Raw genomic sequence first — 14002 nt, 5'->3', positions numbered from 1 at the left:
CCCGTTGTGAACACTGATGGATTCCCAGTGCCTGGAACGGCGTCTGGTATATATTCGGTATATAAGAAATATTTTGTGAGATGGATGAATCAATGGATGAACCAATGAGAGCAATACAAAATAATAGTTATCGTCAAAGAAAGCCAGGTAAATGGGTTTATAAATGTTTCTTGAGAATATATCCTCAGTACAGATTTTCATGATATGAGCAATTGATTTATCCAAATTGAACTTTGCAGAAATTAGAAGAGGAAAGGAAAGAATGGGGAGCAGGGACAGTACAGAGGTGGGGAGACAGAAACTGGGGTAAAGGTTGGGATGAACAGTAGTGTGGTTATTTGTCCACTCTACTGAGACAGAAGATGCAATCAAGCCTGAGATAGTCAATGTCTTTGGGGGAAATCCTAGGAAAGATTGTATGACTAATTTTAAGGGTTTCACTGAACAACAATAAAGATGTGAAGTAGATTTTCAAGGGACTTGGTAAGTGGGTAGTGGAGGATTTATTGACATGCTCAAGGTAGGAATTGAAAATTAATAAAAAGTCCTAGAGAAACAGATGAGAACTGATAAGATCACAAGAAAACACTGAACTCCATGGGGCATTTCAGGAATTTTCAGAGGTAATTTGAATTACATGAGATTTTCACTTTGTGGGCTGACTCACCTAATCCTGGAATAAGATGTGGCTCCATTATAAAGAAAGAAGAAAAGACTAGGATTTGATCTGCCTGTACACTAACATTGGTAGTGTTGATAGAGGAAGATGTGTCACAATGGAAGTGGTTCTGTGTCTCACCCTTCTTTCTGGCTGATAAGTATTTAGGAAGGACCTTGATTTTGACCAAAACCAAGTCACTAGGAGTTGTGAAATCCAAGCACCTCTTTCTAGCTTATTGTCACCTCTCCATTAGATGGAATAAAGAGGTTGGATGTTGGCTATCAATTTTTTTTCTTGTCATATAGCTGGTAACTCATTAGGATTTTCCAGTGAGAATTACATGAATGAACTTCTTGTTTTCATGCATGTCAGGCAATGGGAAACCATCATGTGACCTGCAGCCTTGAGGTTGCCCTCTGAGACGGTTTTAATGTTTCTTACTCACTTGTCTATGCATTCTTCACATAACCTTAGCATGGCAGGCCTGAAGCGGGAATGCCTGTGCACAACTGTGAGGTAGTGACTGTGGGGTGAAGAGAAAGAGTACGGAGGTTGAGATGACACAAGATCACACAAGATTTGGTGTACTCTGGGATATACAAGAACACTTTGGAAATTAACCGAAAGTTAAGGTAAAAGTAATTTTTTTTTTTTTTGCATTACTGAGATATACTTTTAGTATCCATTTCCTTTTGTGTTATATGGATTTGTTTTGGTGTGTAAGACTAAGAACAATGAAATCTAATAGACTTACTTGGGTAGTCGAGTCATACCGACCTGGGTTTTAACCTTGAGAAATCACTGAGTTTTTTTTTTTTTTTTTTTAAGAGGAAGGCAGGAAATAGACAAATAGCTGTGACATCACTCACGGTGTAGGAAGCTACTGCATTAAGGGCACCCTCATGAATCTCGAAATGTGTTCTTGACCTGGGTCTACTCTTCACTGTAAGATTTCTTAGCTCTGTTTTTTTTTTTTTGCTTTGCATTTAATAACTTTCCAAAGCCAAAAGATACATCTTTATGTTGACTTACAAAAATTCTGTAGGGCTCACAATAAAGTAAAAAATAATAATACAGGTTTAGATTGTGAGGATAGCCACTGTGGAAAAATTGTGATCAAATCTCTAGTTTCCTCCATTATCTAGGTCAGTAAGGAGAATAGTTTCCCCACTTTGTTTCCTCTTTGTTCCAAACTCAGTTTTTAGAGATGTGGAGAGTTGTAGGTTTTAACATGAAGATTAGCTATTTCGACAATCATCATCTAAATTAAAATGGGTGATACAAAAGTTCAGTTCAAGAAATACACAATGCAGCTTAATGATTGAAGACTCAGTCTTGAAACCACTGGGATTGAAATTTCATGGCCTCTGTGGATGATTCACTGCTTCGCTGTGTCATGAGTTTCATTTTGAAATGAAATACACTGTGTGGTTTCATTTGAGAGCTTCGTGTTGATGCAAAAAGGAAATGAGCCCATATTGGGAAGTTAGGTTGAAATGCATGTAATTAATGATGAAAAAAGTGTCAAGCTGTTGTCTGGCAATTCTTCCCACCTTGTTCTGGCATTACCAGGTTGTTCTATAATCATCTCTCTGTCCCTCCAACTTGTCTGCGAACTCATAAAGGGCAGGGACTGGGTCAAGCAAATAGAAGGTGCTCAATGAACAATTAAACATTAGCTCTATGGGAGTGAAATCCTTAGCTCAAGTCTTACTGCGTGATTGCCGATGAAAAGACTCTATTCATCTTCAGTGCATTTATACACTGGACTTAAGCACAGTCTTGTTTATAGAAGCTATTCTACAGTATTATTTTCACAGTAGTATTCACATTCCCAAACTTGGATATTCTCTTGAAACCAGTGGGGGGAGGAGGGGTGGTGAGTGTAGGAAGGGTAGTGGAAACAAAGCAGAATGAAAAACGGAGTAGGATTAATTATTTTATTTTTTTAGTTGAAGGAAGATTAATTATTTTAAAGTTAATTTTGATTTATTTCAATTTACTTCCATATTTTTGGAAGATGTATGATATTTCAGACTGTACTAGACTTGGTGTCTGATTTCAAGGAATATATATTTATTCTTATGATGAGGAGGGAAGATAAAGGTGAGTTCTTAGTAACAAAGAAATTAGCGAGGAAGAAAACACCATATGTAACAAAATATGCAACTGAATTGTGAGGTGGTACAATTTAGTTTTTAGATGCATAAGCTTTTAAGTCAGTCCAGGACTGAGACTCTGAGACTTGACTTAATCCTCAATTACTTATGTTCAAAATGGGAATGATATTAATAATACACTATAAGGTTATTATGAGGATTAAATAGCATTCATATACATTGTGCACCCAACACTGAGTTCCAGACCAATACATGATTAGATGTGAGAATGGAAAGGGCTAGCTAAATAGCTCTAGTAACTGAGTTCATTTTAAAGTTTCTGTTGGGAATCCATGTAAAATATAACATTTTCCTGAGGATTGACAGTTGTTACTTATAGACCAATCAAAATCACCATATAATTGATAGTCATTGAAAATGAACAAACTAGAGTCAGAACTTCCTTTTGAAAACTTTACTCAAGTAAATCTCTTGAACCTTGCCCTTAAAAGAACACAGATCAGAGTACAGAGAGTTGCTTCATTTCTGACAACCAAAAAGACTGTCTTCGTTTTCCAAATTATAACCACACAGTCCAAGAGGAGATATATATACGTTTTAGAGAATAAGTTTTGGATTCTGGAAAAAATGGAATAAATGCTATAGAGAGTACCTGAAGAAATTATTGAAACTTGGAAACTTTTCAAAACTGAATTTCCATTTTCTGACCTACATGAACATTTCCCTTTCTTTTAGAATATGAACTCCAAACCTTTTGTGGAGAGCCTCTTTTTCTCTGCCTTGTTGAGCCATTTGCCTTAGGTTTATTGAGTTCTGTGTAAATTCTCTGAGTATCTCCTGAAGGGTAACTCTGGTCTCTTTTTCTGCCTCCTAAGAAGGTAGCTTGTTCTTTTTCTTGCCAAGAACACTGTTCTAGATTCTGTTACTGCTCAGGTCCTCTTGATTTTGCTCCGTTCTTTAGGTCCTATCTTTCTCCCATCTTTAATCTTTCCTCCTCTGCCCACAAATATGGTCAGGGCCCTTTCTATCCTGAAATAACCCTCCTCTGACCCTGCTACTCGAGCAGGCTAGTATTTAGCTCCCGTTATCACCAAACTTCTCAGAGTACAAATTCTGCTTTCACTTCTTGCTCATGCATTCATTTCTTAACGCCTCGTACTATGGTTCCACTTCTACCTTCCACCCCTCTATGAAACTACCTTCTGGAGGTCACCAGGTAATTTATGGAAATTTCACTTCTTGGAACTTTCTCCTGGGGAACCTCCTTTATACCACAGTCTGCTGGTTCTTTCATCTTTCTGAGAACTTCTTTTCTACTTTCTTCACTAGTTGCTCCCCTTCTTCTGCTCCATAAAGATATTCTTTTATCCATATTCTTTGCCTTAGGCAACTAGCTCCTCATCCACTCACACTGTTTTGACATGAATTTCCTCAATCTCTTTGCCTTTCATTTTAAAATCTCCTTCCTGATGATTCCCAAGCTTAGCAATTTCCAACTGTTGCTAGGATTTTCTTACTTAATCAGCCAGAATTTCAAACTCAGCAGATTTAAAACTAGGCTCATTAACTTACACTTAACAAAACTCCAAGCTCTCTGTCTTTATTTTGTTTTTATTAATGACAACACTACTAATGAGTCATCCTTCAAAACTCACAAGAAAATTGTGTTCTTCCTTCTCATGTTCCATGTCTAATAAATTAGATTCTATATACTTTCTATTTTGGAGTCAGATAAATCTGGGTTCAGATCATGGTTTTGCTACTTACAACCCTTTTGGCCTTGAGAAAATTACTTAAATTCATGGAGTTTTGGCATCCTTATTTATAAAATGGGAAGAATAACATCCCCTTACATGGCCAATTGAGAGGACTGGATAAAAGTTGCACATTTTATACTTATTCCTCAATAAATAGTAATCCTATTCTTTTCCCTGATCCTGGTTATATCTGTCATATCCACTTTTATTTTTCTTAAAGTCAACTAATACTTATCAAGGTACTTCACGTAGTTCCTGACATGTAGGTGTTATTCACATGTTTTTTTCTCCTTCCTTCCTTTTGTTACATTGCCTCCTCAGTTCAGAGTGCATTGCTTCTTCTTTTTTTTTTTAATTAACATATAATGTATTATTTGTTTCAGGGGTACAGGTCTGTGATTTATCAGTCTTACACAATTCACAGTGCTCCCCATAGCACATACCCTCCCCGATGTCTATCACCCAGCCACCCCATCCCTCCCACCCTCCTCCACTCTAGCAACCCTCAGTTTGTTTCCTGAGATTTAGAGTCTCTTATGGTTTGTCTCCCTCTCTGGTTTCACCTTGTTTCATTTTCCCCTCCCTTCCCTTATGATCCTCTGTCTTGAGACGTGCATTGCTTCTTGTCTGGACAATTGATGTGGCTCCTACATGGCCCTGGCTCCTGTCCTGGACATTGGGATTTACCCTGGACGCTGCTGGCTGATTCGCCTTCCTGAGGCATGCTTTGGGTAGGCCACTTCCCTACTCAGAAATCTTCACTGCTTCATTATTTCCCAGAAAATGAAGTAACAAAACCTAGAGTTCAAGTTATCTTCAGAGACGTATGTGTCATGATTTTCCTACACATGGCGTCTGTTTTGGCCAAGTGGTACCATTCTTTCTTTTGACACGTCCTGATTTTTCTTGCCTTTCCTCCTGGGTCTGGAAAGATATTTAAACAGTCTCCATCTGCCAAATCCTTTTCTAACATGACGCATGAGACTAGAGCTTTTGAGACTGTGTCTAATTAATATATCTATTTTTTTGAATTAGCTAGTCTAGTAGACCCTCAATCTTTTTTGGATTAATTAAAATAATAAAACTTTGACATACTGATCCATTCGTGAAAGTGAATGTCTTATGGACAACAGAACCACTGTTTATGAGAGAAGAAAGATTGAAGAGGAATAAGAAGAAGAAGAAAAAAAGAAAAGGAGTTCATTTAGGGAATGAGGTAATTATTTTTTGGTTGGGTCAGAAAAGTAGGGAACGCAGAGAAGTATGAATCCCAAGAAGAGGAGCAATAACTGGGATTATATGGAGAGCGTGAGGGGGCTTTGAAAGCAGTCTCTGTCCTAATTTCATTGTAATTCTTGGCATAGAATAATGATTAACATTCCAAGACAGAAGATATGGTGGCAAACTGCCCCGTATTTGAAAACAGAGGAAACGCCCTGGAAAGAATGAGATATGTGGTAAAGAGAGGAAGTGACAATGTACTGGAAAGGCTAGCTGTAAGTCATCACAGGGGCGCCCCGAATCCTGGCATGTGTCAGGCAGTCTGATGCGATCCTGATATCACTCCTGTCACTGGGTAAAGTCACTTGTCACTTTGACCCAAGCAGAGATAAAGCAGTCTAAGCACATGGAAGGGTCTAAGTGCCAAGTACATAATGGTGCTCAATAAAAGCCTATTACTGATGAGCTGTGGTTTGTGACAGAACTCCTCTAGGGCGAGATCCAAGAGTACGTAAGGTAAGCACCTCAAAAAATGCCTAGGTGTGCCAGATCGCTCAGTAACATTAGGACAAATAGGCTTGCCTTGGCTAAGATATAAGATGCGTATCTTATACTTCCAGAGGTTTGTTTCATAACTCTGAATCATAAGTGAGGACTTGACGCATTCCAAGAAGATCTTTAAGCAGGCAAATTAAGTATGATTTTTAAAAAGTTCTTTGAGGGGCGCCTGGGTGGCTCAGCCGATGAGGCCACCAACTCTTGGTTTCAGCTCAGGTCACGATCCCAGGGTCGGGAGATTGAGCCGTGGGTCAGGCTCTGTGCTCCGCTTGGAGTCCGCTTGTCCTTCCACCTCTGCTCCTCTCCCCCCTAAAATAAAGAAATAAAAGTCTTCGGAAAAAAATTAAAAAGTTCTTTGAGATGAAAAGTAGCAGTTTATCCCTGACCAGGCCTTTCTTCTAGTTCAGACAGCTTACATCTATGTGGTTGAAAAGTTCCATTTCATCATGAATTTGTTGAAAAAAGAATACTTAAAACATATTCTAAGGCACGACATGGAATGTTAATTGTCCCATTGAAAACATTTGGAAAATCAGAAGAAATCTTTGAGGAAGTGTGCTTTTGGAGAATTTTGCAGAAATTGCTTGGGCTTTCAGGGTTTGTGAGGGCTGAGGCCGTGACCGTCACCCCCTCCTATAGATTTGTGTGTCTTAGATTTGGACACATGTCAGTAACTCAGGAGAAATTTGTTTACCCATCATTTACCATCAAACATACCATCATAAACATAGCAAGCAAAGACCAAGGAAATGGCCAAATTATTAATACTGATGCTTTAATTCAAATGATTAACGTCATTCTCCCAAATGGTTGTTTATGCCTTTAGAGCCATACAGAGATGAATTATTTGACATGCTTTTCCCTTGCTTTCCTGTTTCACTCTTATCCACCAGTATATAGGCTTCACCCTCTGAGGGGGTTCTAAAATTGCCTTTGAGAAAAACTTGAAACAACTTCAATTTAGCTCTTTTGGCTGTGCTTTTCAATGAATTCTGGTACTCTTCCTTAAAATTTGCATGATTGATTTTTAAATAATTCTGTTAGCATCCTGGTCTCAGACAATTATTATTCTGTGATTTCTTGAGCAAAGGTCACAAAACTTTACTAAATCTCCAAAACACTAAGGAAAATACTTTAAGTTGGCATGTGAGAACAGACAATGATTGCTCTCTGTTGATTTACTGCTCATTTGACAGGATATTGCAATCGTGTTTTCTACTATCAGCTTCATGTAGAAAAACTTAGGAACCACTCCATAACGGTCACATCTGTGGACAATTTCAGGTTTTTCTGTATTTCCCTCATTATCATCTGTATTTTCACTGGTTTCAAATTTACTCATCAAACTTCCTGTTTTTAACCACTGATCCATGCTCCCAGTTGAAAATACAACTTGAAACTATTCACTTGAGAAAGTTAAATGTAGTTTAACTTTGCAACACAAAAAAACCCCCCCCTCAGAATTTGGGGTTATTTTGTGTTATGGGAGAATTCACTGTGTTTAGAGAAAGAACTAAACATAGATATGTATTTGTAAAAGATATTTTAATCTCATAATTGCAGTGGGTAATTTACTGATTTATGGGAATTGTGTGTGTGTATACAAAAGTTAGAAAAACCCCACCGATTCTTAATGGGACAGACTCATTTAAAAAATGCACCTATTGTAAAGACTATGGACTTGCCTAGAGATCATGTAACTTGATAGACTACTATTGTTCTTCCCACCAGGTAGTGACACTACCTTAAGCCATTCTCATCTTAGATATGTTTTCAGCTTTCCGTACTGTAGGAGTCATGTTTGTACTACATGATGTTGGCCACTTTGATTGGAGAAGAGGTGGTAACTAGACCAGCTGAGACCAATCAAATACTCTTTTCTATAATTAGGGAATCGGGACTGAAACTTTCTGGTTTATTCTGGTTCCATTTTGTTGTAGTCAGAATGCTATGAGTGCCCCAATCTCCCTTTAGGTGGGTGTAAACTAAACTTCATCTACTTTGGAAAAGAAGTACTGGCCAATAATACACATTAATACCCCCTGAGATATGGAGAATGATCTCTTCCTTTGAAAAATGAACATAGGCCACTATGTATTTTCATGTTCTTGTATTTACTTTTTATACTTTTCCAACTTTTCTTTTCAGGCTTTTAGCTGTCACTTCTTCTTGCAAATTTGGTGCCCTTATGAGATGATAATAATCATGATTCTACCCAGTTCCACGCCTTCTGGGTCCATACTTTCTGTACCGGCCCTTCTGAACTTTTTAATTGAAGGTGTAGCACAAAGATCATTGAGAACATACTGATTTCCCAACATGTCTTGTCAGAGATGTAAACTTTTTTCCTTTAGTTCAGTTGTGATAATTTTGGAATCTTCTAAAAGGAACTTTGGCAAAAATTAAGGGAGGGGTATGGTGGGAGTGGAGGGGTGGGATGGTGAAAGAGCATAGAAATCAATGAATCAATGAATTCACATGGTACAGTGTTCTAATCTGTCTCTTATATCCCGCCAAAATCCACTGTGTCTAGGACAGCTTTGGAGCAGGTAGTCCCTGGTTCCTGGACTCGTATTAAAGCAGTCTGTATTGTGTATTTATATGTATGAGTGCAAAATTAAAAAAGAAGACACTAAAAGCACAAGCTACAGAAGAAAGAAGTTAAATGGGAGATGATGGACTCTGAAAAACAAACTGAGGGTTCTAGAGGGGAGGGGGGTAGGGGGATGGGTTAGCCTGGTGATGGGTATTGAGGAGGGCACGTTCTGCATGGAGCACTGGGTGTTATGAACAAACAATGAATCATGGAACACTGCACCAAAAACTAATGATGTAATATATGGTGATTAACATAACAATAAAAAAATTAAAAAAAAAGAAAAAAAATGGGACTTCATCAAAATTAAAAACTCTTGTGCTTCAAATGACGCTATCAAGAAAATAAAAAGATAGCCAATGGAATGTGAGAACATATATGAAAGAGATACAAGTGTATGAAAAGAAGCTCAATATCATTAGTCATTAGGGACATGCAAATCAAACCCACAATGGGATACCACTTCTTATCCACTAAGATGGCTAAAATAGAAATAAAAAGGGGTGCCTGGGTGGCTCAGTTGGTTAAGCGACTGCCTTCGGCTCAGGTCATGATCCTGGAGTCCCGGGATTGAGTCCCGCATCGGGCTCCCTGCTCAGTGGGGAGTCTGCTTCTCCCTCTGACCCTCCCCCCTCTCATGTGCTCTCTCTCTCTCTCTCTCTCATTCTTGCTCTCTCAAATAAATAAATAAATAAAATCTTAAAAAAAAAAGAACCCCAGACAATAACAAGTATGTGTGCACATGTGCATATGTGTGTGTGTGCATGTATGTTTGTATTTTTTGCTGGACTGTTTCTCCTACTCTGTGTAAACTGGGGCACATGGAACATGAGTTATATTTGGTTTTGCTGTCATAACACTTTATAGTTTACTATGACCTTAACCATGAATAATCATCTACCTCATTTGAGACTTTCAACTATATAAGGTTGGCAGAATAGTTCATTATTTTCCCTTTCTTAAAGATGAACTTCAGGCTCAGAGATGTGAAGGGATTTTCCCAAGTTATCCCATAAATGGTTAAACTAGGATTTGAATTCAGATTCTCTTTATAAGATGCTCCTTCTCAAAGAATACAGCCTTACATTTCATTGCAATGTCTGGATCACTTTGAAATAGTGCACTCATCAGATGTGAGGGTATCTGGCTGTAACGTTTGTCACCCTATCAATTGTCAGGTTGATCTGGCTGCCTATTTCTTTCTCACTGCTCTATGTGTGTCTCTCCTGAAGCTGTGCACTTGGTTGAAGAGGACAACCTTCCCTGACAGAGGAGGACCATTCTTCAGTGAAGGGTGTACCAGTAATTGTGCTTCCCTACTAGAACGTCCAAACAAGCTCTCAAGGACCATTTATAGGAGAACATAGGGTAGTCAAGCCTCCAAGACTCCAGACACGTCCAAATGAGGTATTGCATATGACAGTCTTTCTTTCCTTAAAAAAAAAATAGTGCATTCATCTATATTACTCCATTTTTTAAAAAGATTTTATTTATTTATTTGAGAGGGAGAGAGGGAGCATGAGTGCGGGGAGAGGCAGAGGGAGATGCAGGCTCCCCACTGATCAGGGACCCCCAACGCCGGCCTTGATCCCAGGACCCTGGATCATGACCTGAGCTGAGATGCTTAGCCAACTGAGCCACCCAGGCACCCCTACATTACTTCATTTTAAACTTTATAACCACCCAATGAAGTGAGTAGGCCAGGTAATATATAAATAAGTTATATTTGCAGTTGAAGAACATGATACTCAGGATGATCAGAAGTTTTATTTCAAGCCCTGCTCTTCACTTTAGACAAATTATTCAACTTCTCTAAGTTTTGTTAGAGGTCAATTGAAGGCTATATTAGATGATCTCAGAGGTCCCTTCTAAGCCTACTGTTCTAGGATTCTATCTTTAGTATGTTTCCATTAGCAGTATATGTGCTTTGAGGTGCATTTCCAGTCATGGTGAATGAGTTTTTGTTGAATGATCTGCACTTGCTTACTGAGTTGTTAACCCTAATACAGATTCTTGAAAAGACTGGTCAAGGTCAGGGAGCAAGCTTCAGCTTGGAACAGTGCCTACATAGCTGAACAATGTGGGGGTTAAATTTATTTATTTCATTGACTTGGGCTTTAAACTATTAAACTATTCACAGACTCCCTAGAATGTAATAATTTCATCTAATTGGAGAACAAAATCCTAACACATTACAGTTAGCCTTTTATGATAAGTACTTTGTCTAGCATTTTTTTAATAAAGAGTTTCTGCTATACCAACTCTTTGCAACCTGGCTGTGGAAGAAATACCCTTAATTTCAACCTCAGCAGAAAGAGAGCATCAGAAGAGATTCTTCTCTTATTCCCCATTTGATGTCTGCACTAGATATCATTTGTTTTCTTTCTAAAAAAAAGATATTGGGTTTTAAAGGATATGTTAAAAAATACTTCTTATACTTTCACATTTTCTTGTTTTTAAAATGTTTTTATTTATTTATTCATGAGAGTCAGAGAGAGAGAGAGAGAGAGAGAGAGAGAGAGAGGCAGAGGGAGAAGCAGGCTTCCCGCGGAGCAGGAAGCCCAACGCGGGACTCGATCCCAGGACCCTGGGATCACGACCTGAGCCGAAGGCAGACACTTGACCATCTGAGCCACCCAGGTGTCCCTATTTCCACATTTTCTGGGCACCTGAAAATGAAGTTAGTGAGCTAGATATTTTCAAAATGCTTCAAGCTCAAGAATTCTGTGACTTTTCCCTCATTGATAATGTAAAGGTAAATTTCACCTCTTTCCAGGATATTGGTTTAGGAGACTTGGTGGGTGTAAATGTTACCTAAGAGTTTTTAAGTTATCTGCATAATCTTTGATAACCATCAATTAGGTTTCAGATTTTGTCAATATTTCCTTTACAACCCAAGAGCCAGTGATTTTATGGAGCAGTTGCAGCACTTAAAAAATATCACCATCTCTTTGCCTTTTTTTTCTCTCTTCTGTTGAAACAGGCTATAAATATATTGGCATTGCTTCTCATCATTGACCTTGTGGGAAATTATCATCCTTCCATTTTCCCAAGAATTGAAAACATATTTCCCTGAAAGAAGAGGGCTAAAATAAGTGGGCTGAATTAAGCACAGAAAGTCAAAATGTATGGGAATATCTTCAACTTCAGGACAGCTTATTTTTAGCCATTTTCCTTTTGCTCTCTTTATAAAGGCCACCAAGATTCAAGAATGGTGGTTCTCTCACCAAGTGATAGTTCAGAGATAAAGCCCATCCGGAGAGAGGAGTATGAAGTTTCTTTGAAAAGTATGAAGAACTAGTCAAATGTATCATACTAAACTTCCAACCCAGTCTTGTGGAGCCAGGAAACTAACTTTAATTTCTATAGAGGCACTTCCTACAGAGGCTGTTTCTGAGATGGGTTTGCAGATCAGCTGCGCTTAATTCAATAAGAGAGTTAATGCCTATTTCAACAAAGCATATTATGAAGTATTTATTCCAATGAGACCTCATCTATTTTATTTCATGAAATGTATACATGTCTTTTTCCTGATCATAAGAAACAAAATTTAAAAACCCATAATAAAAAGTAAAGTTAGGAGCACCTGGGTGGCTCAATCGGTTAAGCATCTGCCTTCGGCTCAGGTCATGATCCCAGGGTCCTGGCATCGAGTCCCGCATCGGGCTCCTTGCTCAGCGGGGAGTGTGCTTCTTCCCCTCCCACCACCTCTCCCCCCTACTCATGCTCCTTCTTGCTCTCTATCTCAAATAAATAAATAAAATCTTTTGAAAAAAAGAAAAGCAGTAAAGTTAAATATATGAAGTAGTACAGAGTTTTTCAAAAATCTTTTAGAGGCACTGCAAGCTAAAAAGTTTGAAACCACGATGCAGGAATATGCTGTGCTAGGACAATTGAGGTTGACCATTGTTTCACAATATCATCGGGCTTCGGAGGATTTTATAACCCAAGTTTTCAAAAGATAATTTTCTCAGCTCTGTTCCACAGAACATATTTCACTGAAGGTTCAATATAGTTCTTCAAATTTGTAATATCTTCAAATATACTATTTGGTATTTACTGATTATATGGATGTATGAATTTATGAAACATTATGCTAAGCACTTTCCACATATAATCCTATGTAATAATACCATGATCTCCCTCCCGTCTTCGTTGAGATATAATTGGCAAAAATTGTGTATGTTTAGGTTGTACAACCTATTTTGAGATATATATATATATATATATATACACACACACACATTGTGAAATGATTGCCAGTCAAGCCAATGAACATATCCATCATTTCATGTAGTTACCATTTCCTTCCTTCTTTTTTTTCAGGATTTTATTTTTAAGTATATACAGCCAACTGGGGCTCGAACTCACAACCCCAAGATCAAGAGTTGCATGCTCCTCTGACTAAGCCAGCCAGGTGCCCCCTACCTTCCTTCCTTTCTTGTGGTGAGAATACTTAACATCTACCCTCTTAGCAAATTTCAAGTATACAATACAGTATTATTAACTATATTGACATTGCTGTATGTTAGATCTTCAGAACTTGTTCATCTTGTGTAACTGAAATGTACCCTTGGACCAACATCTTCCCATTTCCCCCTCCCCTGAGCCCCCGGAAGCCACCACTATACTCAACATTTTAACAAATGTGACTATTATTCTATATTGTGACTATATTCTACATATATGTGAGATCATGAAGTATTTGTCTTTCTGTGTCTGGCTTATTTCACTTAATATAATGTCTTTCGGGCTCATCTATGTTGTCATAAATGTCAGGATTTCCTTCTTTTTCATGGCTGAACAAATATTCCATCATATACACACACACACACCACTTTTGCTTTTCTATTTATCTATCAGTGGACATTTATGTTGTTTCTATATCTTAGCTATTGTGAATAATGCTGCAATGGACATGCGAGAATAGATATCTCTGAGATTACTGATTTCCTTTCCGTTGGATGTGTATACCCAGAAGTGGGATTGTTGGATCATGAGGCAGTTGTTTTTAATTTTTTGAGGAACATCCTCAAATTTCATAATGTATTTCATCATGTATTTCATAATGGCTATGCCAATTTACATT

The 14002-nt window shown here is 38.1% G+C and overlaps 1 long non-coding RNA gene across 1 annotated transcript in view; it reads left to right on the top strand.

Annotated features, from left to right (window-relative positions):
- Window positions 1–1131: 1131 nt before the first annotated feature.
- The window catches only part of LOC113918421, a 55014-nt gene continuing 42143 nt past the window's right edge, over window positions 1132–14002 (top strand). The window contains exons 1-2 of the long non-coding RNA XR_003518555.1: window positions 1132–1293; window positions 10146–10320. This is a non-coding gene — a long non-coding RNA (uncharacterized LOC113918421). The remainder of the gene's footprint in view (window positions 1294–10145; window positions 10321–14002) is intronic.

Source organism: Zalophus californianus, chromosome 1 (genome assembly GCF_009762305.2).
Source record: "Zalophus californianus isolate mZalCal1 chromosome 1, mZalCal1.pri.v2, whole genome shotgun sequence".
Taxonomy (NCBI): Eukaryota; Metazoa; Chordata; class Mammalia; order Carnivora; family Otariidae; genus Zalophus; species Zalophus californianus.
Note: the sequence above shows the minus strand (reverse complement) of the source record. Positions and strands in the feature narration are given on the sequence as shown.